Here is a 20,609-nt window from a genome sequence, read left to right as displayed (position 1 = left end):
TAGTGTTGATCCTAATAATCAAATCTGTGAAGGTTTTAAATGAACTTTTTTTTGGGTTTTTTGAGAAAAGTATTTTGAAGTACACTTAGCCGTTTATGGAGGCGTATATGGACTATTGGCGATACGAAACTGTTACGAATCGAAATAAATTCAGCTGAAAACGATTCAAAAGGGGATTGACGTAGTCAAAATATTAAGTTTCAATGATACAGTAAGAATTCTTCTTCGGTACCGTCAGATATCGTAGCTTTTTCAGGATCTCATAATTTTTAAATTTAATAATAAAATAATTAAACAATTGTTTAGTCCCTAAATTTACTATTATTCCGCCATTCCCTAGCAAAACGATATTGTGGTTCTCAGAATATGGTAAAAAATTGTAGTTTTGTTTCTTATCACAATTCTTATATATTTTGTTATAAGGGTGACCATTTCAGGGTGGTCCAAAAAATCGATTTTTTTTTCAAAAATGACTTTTTTCAAAAAATTATAACTTTTGAACCACTAAGCCGATTTCAAAGATCAAAATATTAGATGAAAGGTAAAAAGAAACAACTGTTAGAAAACATTTAATGATATTAAAAAAATTGAAAAACATTGATTGTTTTTCTCATGCCCTCGATCACATTTCACAAGTAAAGCGTAAAAGAGAAATAGGTATCGCACGAAATTCTCTCTATTATACCTGGTTTCAAAGACATAGAGTGAGAGTTGTTTCATGCCTTATTCATAAGTTTTTCCTTGATTTCGTTGAACTTCGATGAAATTCTTCAAACGTTCCTGATGTTCTTAAAGTTCACAGTACTTTCCTAATGTTATTAAATTCTCCCTGTTGTTCACAGACCATCCTAAAGTTTGCAAAATTTTCCTCACGTTTAAAGAACTTTTTGCAGAGCATTATTGAAATTCATATAATGTTGCTATAGTTCACAGAACTCTCTTAAAGTTCGTTAAACTTACCAGGAGGACATTGAACTCCCCCGAAGCTCACAAAACGACCCTGAAGTTCGCATGATTTTCTTGAAGTTTATAGAACTTCTCCTTTAAAGATCGAAGCACATCTTTCAAGTTTGAAGAATTTTCCTAAAGTTTGTAGAGCTTTCCTGAAGCTCAATGAACATCTCTGAAAGTTGTTGAATTTCGTTGCTTCTTTGGAAGAACTTCTTTAAAGTTTGCAGAACTTTCCTTATATTCATTACAGATCCCTATAGTTCGCAGAATTTACTAGAAAGTCACTGAACCTTCCTGAAAGTTTCCTTAGACAACATATGGGAACTGCAATGATGCTCTAGCAATTCTGTAGTAATTCAAGGAAAAGGGCTACCTAAACTCACTGGGCAAGAGAAGCTAATCTCATGTGAGTTTCATTCCTGTATTATGTCATTATCGGATAAACGATTTTCAAACAAATTCGTCATGGTTGCCAGAATTTATTTTCGATCTCACCGTTGAGTCAAACATCTCTATTTATTTTTAAAAATCCCAGAATATTTTCCACCCCTCAGGATGTGTTGGTGACAAGTGCCACCTTAGCAACCTGCTGAGTACGGGACAGAAAACTTCCAGATACCTGACATATCCTTTATTGAACTCCGGTAAAAATCTTTCCACGATCGTCGCCATTGTCTGTTATGATTTTTTTTACAGGGTCGCTTTTTCGAAGCACATCAAGCGAACTATCTATTTTCTTCATGATGTTTTTTAGCTCTTCCAGATTTTCTACACTATACATTTATATAAATAAAACACACTCGAAACAGGACGAAAACCAATGCCTACTATGATAACGTGGCTGTCACGGACTGTCCTGCTCGTTTCTTTTTTCTTTTACTCTCATGAGGAACGAGAAATTAAATAATATGTTGTGCTACCAACAAATATAAAATGATTTTGCGCAAAGTCGTCATAATCAATATGGATCTTACTTATAAAGAGAACTTCTTTAATGCCATTTAGATTAATTCAATCAATTTTTGAACCTTATTTAACTGCTTTTTTTAATTCATAATGGTTTTGTGTGGTACATAATCCATATGCATCTTCATAATCGACTCTGTAAACTTCAAAACACGTTTTCTCAAAAAATTTAAGATGAAATATTTTAAAACCATCTCAGATTTGATTGTTAGGATCAACACTAACATCCTGTGAAGAAAAATCTGAGGTACATGAATGTTGCAAAAATAGTGCCTTCAGACATAGCGTGCGCCTGCGATCCTCAACAGTCCACCACGTACTAGAAATTCTGAGGTCTTCCGCCTGACTGGTCTTCAGACCTTGGCGTTACGGAGAACTGCTACCACCGAAAGGTTCAGAAATTGCTGCATATGATCAAATCAACAGATCATTAGGGTTCTGGCACGTTAGGTTAGGCAACTAGTTTAAGTAGGTAGAATATCAAATTTTCTAATTAAAATCAACAGACATACTTTCCTTAAAAGCAAAATGTAAACTATTACAATGTAAAACTCAAATCAAACAGTAACATGTTACAGACATAATCACCAAAGATGAAGAGCTTTCGGGCTAAATCAATTGAAATGTTCAATAATTGTAAAGCACAAGACAATAAGAAAATAAACAAATATTTTAGTAGTGGTTTGCTCCGTCATTTGCTTTCGAGCAACGCACGGATAAACGTCGGATACGACGTATGAGTGGAACAGCACGCATCGCACCAATACGAAGACGATCATGGATGACGACGAAAGCACCCACATCGACCGGAGGAAAGGCTTCCCGCAATAGGAAGCATGACTAGGCAGCCGCCATCCAGTCGGCATCGACTTGCACTTGTGTGGCCACCATTTGAAAAACAACAGACCTTTTCAGGGCCACCAATTAAAAACGGCAAGAGTTAAGAACTAAATTTTTTTTAACTCTTTATTTCTTCCAAATTTAAAATAAATTAGGGTAGATGAACCAGTTATAACTATAGTACCAATTATGGCTATAGTGAAGACATTTTATAAATTATCTGGAAAAAAAACTTCACATGATCATTCGATTAATGCTTACCAGTGTATTTTCAGACATGCCTGTACACTTTAATTATATAAAAATATATGTTCAGGACATTACAACCCGATATAAACGAGTTTGAAAATATGCATGCTTGCAAAAGTAATTTTTGTTATCCGATGGCTACGAAACATGCAAATGAAATATGGGTCATTCCGCGCCAAGTGGTCACAAAAAATTGCAAAAGTGAAATTGACCTCTTCCGATTTGGACCAAATTTGGAGGGAATGTTCATTTAAGTTCGAATTCAAAAATTCCAAAGTTGTATGCTGATCGTAGCACCCCTCGATCAAGGGGCACATTTTTCATTTTTCATTATTTTTTAGAAACCACTACTTTCTTTTGTTCATATCTCCGGAACAAATAAAGCTACAAATTGCATTAGGTATTGTTTTAATAATAAAATTAGCCAAGAAATCTAAATTTTTAACTTTTGTTTCTGTACAGTGTTGCCAAATATTTTTTTTATTTTTGTTTGAAAACTTTAAATGCAGTTTTCTCATAATACGTGTCGTTTAATTTTCATTTTATGGACACCATCGTGTTCTTCATCCTTTTTTACATAAGAAACACTTAACAACAAAAAGTAATTTGCGTAGTTCCTGAGATATTGCATTTTGAATGAACGAAAGTCATAAATTATGAGGGTTATTTTTATAACGTTTCCTCGTAATAAGATTCATTCTCATGACTTACTTTGTTAAATAATACTTGATGGAAACAAAATAGGTATGATAAAACCAATAATAGTTTTTATACAGTGTTGACAAATTTAAATATTATTTAGTGGCTGAAAACTTTACACTAGTAATAATCTAAACGAATTGCATTATAAATTAAGACATTCCAATAAAATGTTGTATCGAACACTGATCGATTTGTTTCTTACATTTTATTATAACAATGTAAAACATAAATTACAATTTACTTATTTTTTTTTCTCAATGTTAGCACTTCGTGATGATTTCTTCCCATTATTATTCGAATCCACTTGCTTTGCACGTTTCGTTGCCACAACTCTAAAAGCTGAACCAGTTGTGGCACCTGAAACAGTTTTCATAATAATGGTATCAATACCAGAAGGAGCTGCTGCATGTATTGAACGAATACCAGGAATAGATGCAGCTGAAGCAAAACGGTGGAACAGTATTTGTTTTTCTTCGGAACAGATCTCAGATGACACAAATCTAACGTTTGTATTGCAATTCTTCATTGCCCAGTCATAGAGCTCCTTTGGCGTGTGAATAGTGGCTCCTTGTAAACTAGCTCGCGTTTCCAATCTCTTCAAACTTCATCCCAATCCGTCGCTTGGTCCTTTGCCATGTGCCGTAACAAAGTAGTGCCACTGAGTGGGCACCCCAAATTTGCTTTCGTACGGCTGGGATTGAAATGAATAATTCAAGATTAATTTTACCTGCAGATGGCTGGTCATTATCCATGTTTTTTTAACCGTCAGATGACATTGCACGCATACTTTCCGACCTTCGATAATTTTTGGCAAAGTTCTTATTGTACTCGTCATGAAACCGTGCAGAAATTGGTTTCAAACTCTTGCGACGAATAACTGTATGCAGATTCAATGGGTTGCAGCACTGTCGTTGCATTGTCGCATACAGGTCTCCATATTGCTTAGCATCGCCATCACAAACACTTTTCAGTTCCGTAACACCAGGACGAAGATTGTAATTGTGTTTCACTGTTCGGGACCTAACACCACTGCGACCAGTAATTTGATCTATTGTAGTATTTCCCATGTCCTTAGTTTAGTGCATGTCGCATTACTCCGTCACTATTGAGAAATTAAGAAGTATTTGATTTTTTTTTACAGTTGTCATTCTTGCATTTATCTCAAGGATCCAACTCTAATTGAAAGGTCCCGCTATTTATACCCTTCGGAGTGTTGAAACACCCTCCAAAGGCACGCCCCTTTGTCAGTCAAAATTGGATTCCTTAGCAACAAAATTAAGGAATGACACCGACCATGCATCAGAACCCTAGTCTTAAGCACTTCAAATTATGGAACAACGAATATAAGATTAGGAATCACATAGATGAAGACTAATTAACCCCCTTTTTCCTTGTTTTTCAAGATAATCCTCGGTGGACAAAGTCGAGTCTTATCACTATCAACAAGGCATAAAAAGTAACAAGGACTAAGATGTGTTCCTTTGATTACTGAAAAATCCTGTTCCCCTAGTTTGAAGTAGTCAGGACTAGGAATCGGTGGCAGATCTTACATCCCTTATCGTACCACGAAAAGGTGATCCACCCACGTTACGGGGGGTAATTGTGTTTCTTGTGTGTTTTAGGGTGTCGGAAGGTGTTTATGGGTGTTTCTGCTTGTCGACCTAGCTGTCAAAACGTTTATTGAAAATTAATGCTTACTGGCTAGCATTACATCCACTTTTGTTTATAATCAGAATTCTTTTTTTTTGCTCTCCAAAAATTTACCAATTTAATCATGCACAGTGAAAGCACGGAATTTCAGAAATAATGCACACGTCTATGCAAGCAACTTACAGGAATTCAAATTCGCATCCCTGATCGTCATCCGCAACACCTATCTAAAAGAATGTGCTGTGTATGTATGTCTGGAGTTCCACTCCGATCTCAAAAAGTACTCCCTCAGCCGTCGCATTCTTATGTCATGATGCTTGACATCCTGGCTCAAACCAGTAAAGTCTTCTCGAATCCATCCCAACCGAATTCCAGTCGCAATCAAGCCCAGATAACCAAACCGAGCACGCCCCTTGCTAAGCAATCTCTGGATCTAAATTTCGCCAAAAAAAAATCGAACCTATTTGCAAGTGGCAGTTAGTAGGATGGATCTCTCTGATTTGGTATTGTGTATATGAAATCCACGATGAAAGGGCATCAAACACATTAGAAAGAAATATCTGTCTTCAGCTATCGATCAATAATTGATATGATAATTATTATCCGCTTCATTAATATACAATTACAGATATTCTAGCTCGTTAGAGGTTGAAATTGTCTGTTTTTCAATGTTGAGCTTGATATTGAATCTTCTTTTCTAATTGCGGGGGTGAGGGCTACTTCGGTATCCCGATCAGTTTTTTTTTTTGTGGTATCCTACCGATTTCTGGAGGTCCCTCCTAAAGAAAAAAAAAATCAACAAAAACGAAAAAGGGCATCAAATGAATGGCAGTGCTGCCAGAAAAGATTGAAAAATTGGTTCTCATGGTGGTTGAAGGGTTGAGTGTGTTGAAGAGTGTCGAAGAGTGTTTTTGATGTGTTTAACACAAGGTGGCAAAGTGGCTTACCCCCTGAATAGAACACACCATTTTCCACTCGGTATCTGCAAACTTCTAATGTACTAGACAGATGCGCCAGAGATGCTTAAAACATTAACGCCTAATATATGAAAAAAAAAAAATAAAAATGTCATATTTTATACGTTAATAGATGACATCTTCAAAGACATCTATTTGATCTCGAAATTCTGGATCGTATGCAAAACATGAGCAAATTACAGTTTTGTCCTATATTTCACATTTTTGTCTTGTTTTATGGCTGACCATAAATAGTTATTTTGGCGTTCTTGTACCAAAAAATTTAGATTTAGGTCCGTTGTGTACTACTAACCTTCTGAAATTTTTTAAAATAATAGGTTTGGATATTAATTCCATTGCTTTAGAAAATGCATCAGAAAAATAAAAAAACACTTTTCTTTAATTTGTTTTCCGAAAATGTTACATTGCGTTGCACTTTGTTTTAGATAGTCTATCTCATGTAAAAATGCTGTGGGACACGATGGGGCATCAACCCAAATATTTAGATGCATCAACTTAAAAAAATCACGTTTAAAGTTTTTAGTTGCTAAATAATATTTAAATTTGGCAACACTGTTCTTGGTAATGTAATCGATTTTTTTTCTGTAAATATTATTTCACACAATAAGTCATGAGAATGAATCCATTTATTAAGAGGAAATTAAAAAAAAAGTTTTACCCTCATAATTTATGACTTTTGTTCATTCAAAATGCCATATCTCAGGAACTACGCAAATTACTTTTTGTCGTTAAGTGTTTCTTATGTAAAAAAGGATGAAGAACACGATGGTGTCCTTAAAATGAAAATTAAACGACATGTATTATGAGAAAACTGCATTTAAAGTTTTCAAACAAAAATAAAAAATATTTGGTAACACTGTACAGAAACAAAAGTTACAGATTTAGATTTCTTGTCTAATTTCCTTATTGAAACAATACCTAATGCAATTTGTAGCTTTATTTGTTCCGGAGATATGAACAAAAGAAAGTAGTGGTTTCTAAAAAATAATGAAAAATGAAAAATGTGCCCCTTGACCGAGGGGTGCTCCGATTAGCATAAAACTTTGGATTTTTAAAATTTGAACTTAAATGAACATTCCCTACAAATTTGGTCCAAATAGGAAGAGGTCAATTTCATGTGCTGTGTACACTTGGCGCGGAATGACCCATATTGATTTTTTTCTAAAACAATAAGCCTTTTTTAACATTTTACTAGCGTAGACTTTTCATACACGTGCTCGTTGTTCATGTTAGCAAGTAAAACATTTGAAATATGTCGAAAAAATATAATTTTCCAGTATCACCATAGTAGGTACATTTTTCATTTGGTGTACCCATTATCGCTACAAGCGAAAGTACCGACTGCGATCTGTCACTTTTGGCCATAGCTCCATATTTACATGAGCGTTGTACTTGGAAAAGCAAGTGTTTAGTTGATTTCTCAGTGATTTCTACTTTTTGCTCAGGATTTCTCATCTCAGGTATGAATAAGCATTGATTTTACACACTGATAAGCATAATTATAGACAATTGTACTTCATGTAGAATGGCGAAAAGATCAGCATGTAAACAATACTCCGAAGAAGCTATCACATCATGCATCCGAAGCATAAAAGCTGGAAAATCAGTTTATGCCGGATGCAAAGAGTTCGGGATACCCATCTCCACCATTCGGTACAGACTAAGTGGCCAATGGCAACAAAAATTCAAGCCTGGACCACACTCGGTGCTATCAACAGAGGATGAAAATAAAGTTGTCACATGGCTTTGTGGGATGCAGGACCGCGGATTTCCTGTTACACAAAATAGCAGAGTTTCTGTCAGCAAATTCACGGGAGAACCCATTCAAGAATAATCGACCAGGTATATTTTTATCTTTTTATTAGAAATTAGACCAATGAATACCAAAATAGGAAAATTTAATTGTTCTAGGACGAAAATGGTTCAAGGCTTTTTTGCGACGTAATCCAGGATTTTCTGTCCGAACACCGGAACACCGGGGTTGGTTTGAGACAGTGGACAACTGGTTGATGAAGAATGAATTGCGTGAAGTACTGGAGGATCCGACACGAGTGTTCAATGGGGATGAAACATCGTTTTACCTTCACCCCAGTACAAAGGAGGTTATTGCGCGGACAGGATCCCGCAATGTTTATGAAATTGAACAGGCAGCTGGAAAGCAAAATGTCACTGTGATGTTTTCCTTCGGAGCATCTGGAGTTGTCGTAAGTCCTCACGTCATTATTCCGGGAAATCGCATCCGAAAAGAAGTGGCACAAGGTTTTCCATCTGATTGGGGCCTGGGTCAGAGTGAACGTGGATGGATGGACACGCACAACTTCCGTGAATACATCCTAAAAAATTTCCATCCATTCCTCGTGAGACAAGGTGTAAAGTTTCCAATAATTTACTTCGTCGATGGTCATTCTTCACACAAAGCGGTGGAAGTAGCGGATATATGCCAGTCTTTAGGAATCGTGCTTATTTCTCTGTATCCAAACACGACGCATATTACGCAACCAGCTGATGTTGCCGTTTTCAAACCGCTGAAAAGCGAATGGAGAAAAGTGGTTGAAGAATGGAGATTAAAACATCAGGGTGAGTCACTTACATTGCGGCACTTCGGTGGGGTTCTGAACACAACAGTTGAAAGGGCAATCAAAAGCACTACAATTCAGAATGGCTTTCGAGCATGTGGTCTGCAGCCCTTTGATGCAAATTCAGTTGCCTATACCAAGTGCATAGCGAAAACCCCGTCTTTGCCCAATGGATTGTTATCGAGTTCTCTTCAAGAACCTGTTTTACCACAAGCAACAAACGAACCGCTCCTCTCGCCGCTCCTATCAGAACACCTATCGAATCAAATGGGAAGTCCACAACCGTTGCCGATTTTGACTGAAGCTATGAATCAATTTGCATTATCTTCTGACTATGTGCGCATCCACATTGATAAAATTATTGAAGCTTATGACTTGATTGGTAGCGAAACAATGGGAAAAATTGAAGGCGATGTTAATAGACTCACACGAGAAGAACGCGTTATTCGTTTTTTCTATCGAGAATTTGTTCGGCCTTACGTTAAATTCGATTACTTATCCACTTTGCAAGGAAATCGTAACTCGTCTTTGATGCAGCTTGATCTTGATGGGACACAGAATATCGAGTTACTTCAAGATCCTAGTTTTTCACCTTCAATACCTGCAGATACTGGTTCTAACGAATGTCAGATTATAAACATTGATAATTTGGACCCCTGCTATGAACGCTATGATGGATCTATTTTGATTGAGTTAAGTGCTGTACCGGCTGAACCCAATGAAGAAGACATGCATATACCAGAGTTTACAATGGACTGCACAATGCAATCCGTGGAAAATGCGACTGTTGAGCATACATCGGATGGCATCAATGATAGTGAGTACAAGTTTTTGAAAAATGCAAAATTTATTATGACTAATATTATTTCTATCACTAGATGTTATTCCCGATAATGATATGAACGATTCAACTGTATCTGTTTCAGTAACACCACAAGCTGATACTTTTCTGCAAGAGATCATTTTCAGAGGTAAAAGTGACTCCCAGTATAAGAGAATTATGTATGTTTTTTGTTTATAATTATTTTATTCTTTAGATACAACAGAAAACTCTATAGAATCGGGTAATCTTCAAATTAATTCAACGACGCTAGTCTGTACCGCTCCTGAGCGTAGGCTATCCGATATACTAAGACTTCCACCCACACCTCGTCGAAATGCAAAACATCGGAATTACTCAATACAGTACACCCCCGTTCCCACAGCTGGGGAACGTCTAGAAGCGATTCGGAAGAAAGAAGCAGATAAAAAGGAGATTGAACAGACAAAGAAAAGGAAGGCACTTGATCGAAAAGACGCAAAGATGAGAAAAGAAGAAGAAAAGAAAGCTAGAATGGAGGAACGTGAGCGAAAGAAGAAGGAGCCTAAAACGAAGAAACCAACTCGGAAAACTAAAAATTGATGTTCCTTTTGTTGAAATGGTTAATTAATTACATACATACATATACGATATAAACCAAAATAAAGATTTTTTTTATCAAGCTCAAACTAATGAACTTTACAGAGCCGAGGTTTCTTGATTGTTATATAATACAATAAATCTTAAAATTACAGTCAAGAAGAACAAGACAATAAACACATTTTCTTCCGCTATGCAATATGATTCCTCCATTATATTAGTTATGGCTTTGCCACTAAAGGGGGGCATCGCGCTTCTATCGAAAAAAGGACGCAAATCATGGTCTTCACTAGGGTGTAAAAAAATGATAATTTCAGCCTACTCTACAACAATATACAATTTTTTTTAAATGTATATTTAATTGTAACCAATATCATATAATAAAATGAATTCGTTTTTTTGCCCATAATTCAGCATAATTTATTATTCAGTATGATTTATTTCAATGGAAAACCTGAGTATAATGGGTGCTCTGCATAAGCATCATTATCCTAATTATAATTATGTTTTATCCATCAATTCTTTACATTTGATAGGTTTATCTCAATAATTAAACTTTAAGCTTTACTATTTGGTATAATATATGGAGTCATATGAATTCATGTAAACAATTGAACTAAATAATTTATTTCGGCTGACAAACTATAGTCTAGAATCCATCTAGGTGCTCCAGCTACTACAGTTACTTACCAGCCTTAATTGTTATGATATATATCTATGTGTTTTTACATTGTTCCTGCTTTGGCAATACAGTATTTTAAACAGGTTTTTTAAAACCTGCATGTCAGGTCAGTATAACAATTGATATCTTAAAACTAAAAACTAAAACTAAATCTTATCTAGGTATAAAGGGAATTAATCATTGCAATTGAGGATTGCAACGATTTTTGCCTGAAATTACTAATTATTTTGTTGGACATTTGTTCTAAAGTCTCAACATTCGAAATTCTATGTACTTCTGTAGTACTGTACCAGGGAGGCAACTTCAAAACTATCTTCAGAACTTTGTTCTGAATCCTTTGAAGTGCTTTTTTCCTGGTAGTGCAACAGCTAGACCATATTGGCACAGCGTAAAGCATGGCCGGTCTAAAAAATTGTTTGAATATTAGAAGTTTATTCGTCAGGCAAAGTTTGGATTTCCTGTTAATAAGAGGATACAAACAATTTCTATATTTGTTACATTTGGTTGAATGCCCTCAATGTGGTCTTTAAAAGTTAATGTTTGGTCAAGTACTAATCCAAGATATTTCAGTTGGTTTGACCAGGAAATTGGAACTCCGTTCATAGTGACTATGTGACTACTACTAGGTTTCAAAAAGGAAGCTCAAGGCTTATGTGGAAATATTATAAGTTGAGTTTTGGAAGCGTTGGGAGAAATCTTCCATTTTTGTAAATAAGAAGAGAAGATATCTAAACTTTTCTGCAGTCTGCTGCAAAAAAACACGAAGACTTCTGTCATCAGCGAACAAAGATTTGTGGCAACCCTGAGGCAAATCAGGGAAATCCGAAGTGAAAATGTTATACAATATAGGCCCAAGAATGCTACCCTGAGGAACTCCTGCTCTAACAGGTAGTCGATTAGATTTGGAATTTTGATAATTTACCTGCAGAGTTCTGTCAGTTAAATAATTTTGAATTAAATTCATAATATAGAGTGGAAAATTAAACTTTTTCAATTTAGCAATCAAACCTTCATGCCAAACACTGTCGAATGCTTTTTCTATGTCTAGAAGAGCAACTCCAGTTGAGTGGCCTTCAGATTTGTTTGAACGAATTAAATTGGTAACTCTTAAGAGTTGATGAGTAGTTGAATGCCCATAGCGAAATCCAAAATGCTCATCTGCAAAAATTGAGTTCGTATTGATGTGAAGCAAAAAGTTCAAAAAGTTTACTTATTGAAGAAAGCAAACTTATTGGGCGGTAGCTAGAAGCTTCAGCTGGATTTTTATCCGGCTTCAAAATTGGAACAACTTTTGCATTTTTCCCTTTATCAGGAAAGTAAATGGAAACATCTGTTAAATAATTTTACCAAGAAAGACAAGGTACTCTCTGGGAGTTTTTTGGATGAGGATATAGAAAATACCATCATCACCTGGAGCTTTCATATTATAAAACTTTTTAGTTATAGACCTTACTTCGTCCAAATCAGTCCCCCAGGAATCATCAAAAATATTTTCCCGGGAGAAAATATTCAGAAAATCCCGAGTAACCTGATTCTCAATAGGACTAGTAAGACCCAAACTGAAATTATGGAAACTCTCAAATTGCTTAGCAAGTTTCTGAGCTTTTTCCAAATTTGTGATCAAAATTTTACCACCTTCTTTAAGCGTTGGAATAGGCTTTTGAAGTTTTTTTTTTCAAATTTTTTGTGAGTTTCCATAAGGGTTTGGAACTCGGGTCTAATTAAGAAACATTATTTTCAAAAGTTTTGTTCTTCAGGGAGAGAATCGCTTTTCAATTTGTTTTTGGAGATCCCGCCAGATAATTTTCATGGCAGGATCGCGTGTTCTTTGATATTGTCTCCTACGGACATTTTTAAGACGGATCAAGAGCTGAAAATCGTCGTCTATTATAATTGAATCGAATTTAACGTCGCATTTTGGTACTGAGGCAGCTCTTGCTTCAACAAAAGAAGTAGTCAGAGATTCTAGAGCATAATTAATTTCATCTTTGGTTTGCAAAGGAATGTTAGGATCGAAGTTATATTCCATAAATGACCAATATTGCTTCCAATCAGCTCTATGGTAATTGAAAGTAGAGCTGTTGGGATTAGAAATTATTTCTTGGGATATTTCAAAAGTTACTGGAAGGTGATTAGAACCGAAGTCAGCATGGGTAACCAATTATTTCCATTTCGTCAAGCCAGTGTAGACTACATACAATGATTATTACAATGTTTACTTACATACTATATAATAATTCTATTCTGTTTTAGCTTAGTTTGTATTTGCTGCTTGGACATAGTGATGTCAATAGTTCCGCAATGCAAATTATATAGGCGCATCATTCGATTGATTGGGCTATTTTTTGCATAGTTTGTTCTGTACGATGTTTCTGAAAATAAATTCCGTGTTCTAAGATATCGACAAGGTGTGTAAAAATTTAATTGTGCGAGAATTTCTGCCGAATCTATGCGCATTGAAGTAATGTCGTTGATGAAGAAAAGCATTGCAAATTGGCGGCGCTCCTTAAGTGTTTGTATATTGATGAGCATGCAGCGCGATTCATAAGATGGTAATGGAAATGCAGTCCAATTCAATTTACGTAAAGCATATAAAAGGAATTGTTTTTGGACAGATTCTATGCGTTCTTCGTGTATGGAAATGTATGGATTCCATACTAGGTGGCAGTATTCCAGAATTGGCCTTACATATGTGGTATATAAAAGCTTAATAGTGTATGGGTCTTCGAAATTATGACTGAACCTTTTGATGAAGCCTAGCATTCTGTTTGCTTTACTAATGATGGTATTATAATGTTCTATAAAAGTTAGTTTGGAGTCTAGGATTACACCTAGATCTCTTACAATTTTGTTTTTTTCTACTATTTGGTTGCCTAATGATATTTCAATATGCGGTGTTTCAATTTTCTGCTAAATGCTATTGCAGTACATTTTTTTACGTTCAGTTTAAGTAGACTTTTACTACACCAGGTGTGGAATATATTGATTTCATTCTGGAATTCTTCTGCATCGCTAGAATTACTTATTTCCATAAAGAGCTTCATGTCGTCTGCATATACAAGCAATTATATTTTTTTAAGTATGTAGGAAATGTCGTTTATGTACAAAATAAAAAGAAGCTACAAAGTTGACATGAATCAGTTAAGACCAAATATATAGTTGAGGGATTTCTTGCTGAGGAAATGCATGTTGGGCTGTTTGGATATTGAATACTGTAAAAACCATCAAACAGAATATTACTATTGGAATTGCTTTGAGCATTATTCCATGAGCGGTGTTTGCATTAAAATCACCAATAATGAAGAATTTAGACCTATGACGGGTAAGTTTCTGAAGGTCACCCTTGAGAAAATTCTTTTGCTGGCCTATGCATTGGAATGGAAAATTGGCAGCTATAAACGTAAGTTGTCCAAATTTTGTTTCAACAGAAACTCCCAAAGTTTCAAAAACTTTGGTTTCAAATGAAGAAAGAATTTTATGTTTTATTCGTCTATGAACAATGATGGCAACGCCACCACAGGGTCCATCAAGACGATCATTTCTATAAATCAAATAATTTGCGTCCTTCTTAACCTTATGGTCAGGTTTAAGGAATGTTTCAGTTATATCGGCAAAATGCACGTTATGAACTCTCAAAAAGTTAAATAGCTCGTCTTCATTATCTTTAAGAGATCGTGCATTCCAATTTAAAATATTTAATGCTTTAAAATCCATTACTGAATTTTAAAGTCATGAAAATATTATTTGAAAATTTTACTCCAGTTTGAATAGCATCAAACATGGAGTTAGATTTAAGCATATCAGAAATCATATCAATTAATGATTTCTGTAAAAAATCCATTTTAGGGGCAGTAATGCTTCCTAAGTCAAAATTGTCAAAATTTCCGTTAGAATTACGTTGGTTAGTATTTTGATTTCCACCCGTTGCAATAGCAGCATAGGTAGCTCCATTAACTCGCTGAACATTGTTAGCAGCGAGGGGAGTAGGTATAGATGAAAAATTTGAAGCAGGGGAGATATTTGTACCTACGGGTACGAATGTAGAATTTGTTCCTCGCTGACCGTTGTTAACAGCAGAGGAAATTGTACCTGGTCGGAAACGTGGAGCGTTTCCTACCTGTCGCTTAGAACGAGATTGTAGGATCGCTTTGCGAGTCTTACATTCCCAAAAATTGGATTTGTGGTTTTCACCACAATTTGAACATTTAAATTTCTTAGGATCGTCCTTCACAGGACAGTCGTCCTTTGCGTGGGAGGAATCACCACAATTCATGCATTTAGCTGGTATGTAGCAATTTTTAGTTCCGTGACCCCATCCCTGGCACTTACGGCACTGGGTAAGGTTTTGGAAATTTCCTCCAGTGTTCCCACTTCACTCGGACATGGAGCATAAGGCTAGCTTTTTCCAAGGCCTTAAGGTTGTTTAGTTCACTAGACTTGAAGTGAACTAAATAAAAATCATTTGAAATCCCGTTGCGCGAATCGCCAGGACGGGATTTCATTTTCATGTTGATTACTTGGAGTGGCACAACTCCAAGTAATTTTGCCAGTTCATCTTTGATCTGATCCTTGACAACCTTGAACACACGTTCAGTTTTAGTGTCGTAAGTAAAAAATTTGTGCTGCTTCTCAGTAAGATACTTGACAAGACATTTAGATCCGTCCAAGGTTTCAGCCAATACACGGCATTCACCCCGACGTCCAATTTGTAGTGAAAACTTAACTTTTACGAAATTCAAAAGTTCCATGCGAAGAGCATGAAAATCGGAAGTGGTTATCACAATAGGGGGAATCTTTTCCTTCTTGGCATTAAGCCGGGAAAGTTTACTAGAATTTTTCTTGGATGATGGATCATTCTCATCATCCGTGAGCAAATCAAATTGATTACTCAAATTAATTTCATCAGAAGGGGGATCAAGAGTTTGCCCCTTTCTTTTGCGTTAAGGCGCCATGGCGGCAGTAAATTTTTATCCAAATCGACTTCCAAGCAGATTACTATAAGAATCTGAAGGATCGAAGAGGAATTTACCAAATCGATATCCAAGAAGGATTACCTCGGGTAGGGTCCAAACAAGGATCGAAGAGGAATAAGAGTTGAACAAGGTAGAAATTTTACAGGTTGAGCACTGAAAAGTGCTGTTTAAATTTGTTGTAGCTTTAGGTAGTAGTAACACTTCCTTCAGCAAAAAGCAAGTAGATCCGCACGGCAAGAGAGCACGATGTGGACTGAGTTAAGAACTAAATGATCAACATATTTGTTCCGTCCATCAGCGGTCCTCGTCAAGCTTCCGTTCGTGCCTCTAGGCACAGACCCTTCTATTTATTTATTTTTATTTTTTTAACTCCCAGGACTTTGACCATTCTACAGAATATTTGTTGGCATAATTAGAAAAGATTTTTGTTTTTCGATCATCTCTACCATATTCGAGATACTTGGGTTTAATAAGGGTTTAATAAGAATAGTTATAGAAATTTTCGAAAAAGCAAGATGGAAAATGGGTCGAAGACAATGAAAAAAAAGTTTGGTGTTCTCATAGTAATTTTCATATAAACTTCGAATAGATTGTGCCAAGTCAGTTTCTTATCAAATGAGTTTAAATTTTGGGAGGCTAATCAGGAACTGATTTGAAACCGTTTGTGCACTGTGGAGCGAAAATTTCGAATTTTGCATCAGTCTAATTTTCATGCTCATGCTCCTAATTATGTCCAAGACAATAGTTTTTTGTGTTAAAATCATACATTGCTACCACCCTTTAAAATAAAAAAAAAATCATGCTTGAGCAAAAACTTAACGGTTCCTATGAAGTTTAAGTGGTTTAAGTATTAAGATACATTGTACTGTGCCTAGTAAATAAACAAACTAGGTAAAAAAATAAACATTCTACAAAGTCAACTGGATTTCGGTATCGCAAAGCTTCCACCTTTGAGCCTTTATAAAAAATCAATTGTGAAAAACGGGGCAATGTCCCCTAATCTCCCTTAGTTGTTGCCTTCGGTGTTAGTATTGCTTGTAATCAAGACTAGCACTGAATTTGAAACAGGTCAACAAATCAACTAAAATAATGTCCGGAATGTTCTCTCAAAATTCTTGCAACATGGCCCAAGCTAGCAAACATTGTCCCATCAAAGACTGAAACCAATTTTCACACAGTAAAGTGTAGCAAAACAGGTGCCTTGGAACTATTCCACTCGATTCTCTTTGCCGATTATCACACATGCGTGTCGTGCAGCATGGCAGCAAGCAAATCGGACAATGGTACATCAAACAATTCCGGCTGCAAGCCTGGGCAATAAATTTCGATCTGGGCTGACTATTGCGAATGCAATTTGCTTCAATCGCACAAACTCTCAAACGTGATTCATAAAAAAAAACACCCAACCGTTTGTAAATCATCGCCACTGGTGGCTGCTGGTACAAATTTCCCCAGTGATATTCACTCCATCATGGCAATCGTATATTTATTGCACACGGCAAAGTGATATTTTTTGTTTTTCGTTTACTGGACTGCAGCAGTTTATGGGCAGGCGTGTTCTGGATGCAAGCGATTAAGCTCTAAAACCGGACGTCCATCACAGTGTGGCGGAGCCATACAGAAACTGGACAAAAATCCAAAAGTAACCATTTTATTAAAAACTTGAATATCGATGGCCATACAATGAATCTACTACCACATTGATCATCTTCGGATTCTGATCCAGTTACATACGTTCGTACTTTGCCGATCTCGCATCCATCGAGAAGTATGAAGACAAATTCAAGCGGAAAGCTAAGCCTTTGACGTCATACTTCGCTAGTTTCACTATTTCTTCTGATGCTGGGAACTCGGACATCAACCAGGCATTCTCCTGACAGGAATTGCAGCATGCCCGCTGCAGTAACGGAAAGTCGGCGGGTCCCGACGAAATCTGGTACACTCTACTCAAGAGGTTACCAACGCCAAGCCAGCTACGGATGCTGGAGCTTTTCTACAAGCTCTGGCTCACCAACTCGTATCCAGCGTCGTGGAAGGAGAGCTTAGTCATTCCCATCCCAAAAGCTAATGAAACAACCCGTGAAGTTAGCAAGTTCCGGCCAATAGCCTTGACATGCTGTATGGCCAAGGTCCTGGAGCGAATGGTCAACAGGAGCCTAAAGCATTTCCTTGAAGCCGAAAACCTGCTAGACCATCGACAACACGCCTTCCGTCAAGGGTACGGAACGTCAAGGGGAGGTCCTCAAGAGCGCCAACCATAGCGGTCACCACACCGAGATCATCTCGATGGATATATCGAAGGCCTTCAACAGGACGTGGACGCCCTTCGCTTTAAAGCAGCTTGTCAACTGGGGCCTGTGTGGATACATGGTCCACTTCATCAAAAATTTCCTGACCGATCGCTCTTTCAGAGTCACAGTTGGCAACACGAGGTCCCAGCTTTTCAGAGAAGAGACGGGCGTCCCACAAGGTTCAGTTATCACCGTTACCCTCTTCCTTGTGACCGTGAATGGAGTTTTCGGAGGACTGCCGAATTTTTTTTTTAACATTTTCGTGTATTTTGACGATGTACTTACCGTAACTACCGGCCCAACAGCAGGGCGTAATAGGATCAAGCCCCAGGCAGCAGTCTCCGCTGTAGCCAGGTGGGCCAGCGCAATAGGTTTCCAGCTTTCGGCCATCAAAAGCGTCAGGTGCTTCGTGTGTCCATCCCGGCGCCGTGTCAGTGGACCACCTATCAAAGTTCGAAACCCGCCCATACCACTGAAAAAGACGGTCCATATTCTGGGGGTACTTGTTGACCGGACCCTCATCTTCAAGCAGCAATTTAAGGCGATCAAGAACGACTGCCGCAGCAGAATCAACTTGATGCGTACCATCTACCGCCCCACCGGTCTAACAATCGCGATACTCGTTTCCGAGTTGCAAGTGCCGTCATCGATAGTCACCTACTGTACGGTCTAGAGATGACGTGCATCGCTACCGAAAAGCTCGTGCAGATACATGCACCAACTTTCAACACCTACGCTTGGACTGTCTCCGGTATTTTTCCGTCAACGCCCGCCAATGCCGCATGCATCGAAGCGGGTATTCTGCCGCTGCCGCTACAGAAATTTCCTCCGGAAATGACAGGATTTTTCTCCTCGATGGGGGGAACAGACTCCTCCACATGACTGCCAATTTGGAGCTCCCTACAGTGGCCAAGGTCCACTGGTACGGAGACAAAAGTTGGCGCATACCTCCACTAAAAATAGAGAGTCGGATAAAGAGCAGGTTCAAGGTTGGAGATAACTCTGCAGCGCCGAAGAGAACAGTAGCCGAACTGCTAGGTTCGGACTACCACACCATGGGATGCATGCCCACATAAACATGGACGGATCGCTTTCCCGAGCCGGGGTCGGAATTGGAGTAGCCGAAATTTCACAACACCCTCGGACCGGCCCATACTGGTGCTATCCGATTCGTACAGCGGGATACAAGCCCATACATCTGAGACCCCGACTCACCCCTGGATACAGGGTATCGTGGAGGCCACACCCCGAACACGGTGTTCACCTGGATCCCTGGGCACTGCGGTATCCCAGGAAATAGCGAAGCCGACACCCTGGCAGGGTCTGGACCCGTTGGCCCCAGTTACACCGACGAAGTGCCACTACAGGACATAAAGCGATGGATAGTCAGCAAAATGTGGGAGGCCTGGGAAGCAAAGTGGTGCCAACCCCAATCCCTCTTCATCCGAAGAATCAAAGGAACGACGAGCAAGTGGACTGATATGTCGAAACTACGGGACCAGAAGGTGGTTTCTCGTCTTTGGGCTATCATGGTTTGGATCATGGGTTTGATGTATCAGATTGCATTTTTTTCGTTGCCTGTATTGTAAGTATTTTACTGGAATCTGTTTTAAATGCTATCTGAGCGCCAACCCGAAAAATTCCTAGACCGGGCCGGGAATTGAACCCAGCCACCTCCAGCATGGTCTGGCTTTGTAGCTGCGCCTTTACCGACTGAGCTAAGGGATGCCATACACCACTGCGATCAGTAATTTGATCTATTGTAGTATATCCCGTGTCCTTAGTTTAGTGCATGTCGTATTACTCCATCACTATTGAGAAATGATGAAGTATTCGATTTTTGACGTAGGACTACGTCTTTGATTTCTATATGGGGGTACACTTTGTGAAAACCGAAAAAGGAACATGTAACAAATTAAGAATGATTTTGAACGTTAATAACTCAGCTGCCCCTGGTCCAATTTCAATAATTGTATCACCAGTCGATCAGAAATATGGTTACGCATCGCACCACAATGCTTCCGAATGTTGATTTTCAACAAGAAACTATTGAAAAACTGGTAAATGTCCAGCATTGTCCAAAAGCGTCGAATTAACTAACAAATCCACCAACTACCTACATGCATATGCTGCTTCCCCAGCACAGTCGTCAGAGAGTAGTAAGTAAACGAATCAAGTCGAAGTGGCATTCGCCTCCGATCCTCGCTCGCGTACGAATAGGGAGGATGGAATTGCGTAATATTTTGCACACTAATCGCCATATTCAGAACCAAACCCAAATTCTTCGAGATAACTACCATCCGTCGTCTGGCTCGCCGTGGCGGTGTCTGACGTATCTCCGGTCTGATTTACG

At 37.9% G+C, this 20,609-nt stretch overlaps 1 protein-coding gene and 1 pseudogene across 1 annotated transcript in view; one reads left to right on the top strand and one right to left on the bottom strand.

Annotated features, from left to right (window-relative positions):
- Window positions 1–20,609, bottom strand: part of LOC135714821 (uncharacterized) — a 464,202-nt gene that overhangs the window by 344,823 nt on the left and 98,770 nt on the right. The gene's annotated exons all lie outside the window — the stretch shown is intronic.
- On the top strand, window positions 7,861–18,929 carry LOC135714988 (uncharacterized; annotated as a pseudogene).

This window comes from Ochlerotatus camptorhynchus, unplaced genomic scaffold, assembly GCF_037179485.1.
Source record: "Ochlerotatus camptorhynchus isolate MF236.1 unplaced genomic scaffold, CSIRO-AGI_Acam_v1.1 ptg000004l, whole genome shotgun sequence".
Taxonomy (NCBI): Eukaryota; Metazoa; Arthropoda; class Insecta; order Diptera; family Culicidae; genus Ochlerotatus; species Ochlerotatus camptorhynchus.
Note: the sequence above shows the minus strand (reverse complement) of the source record. Positions and strands in the feature narration are given on the sequence as shown.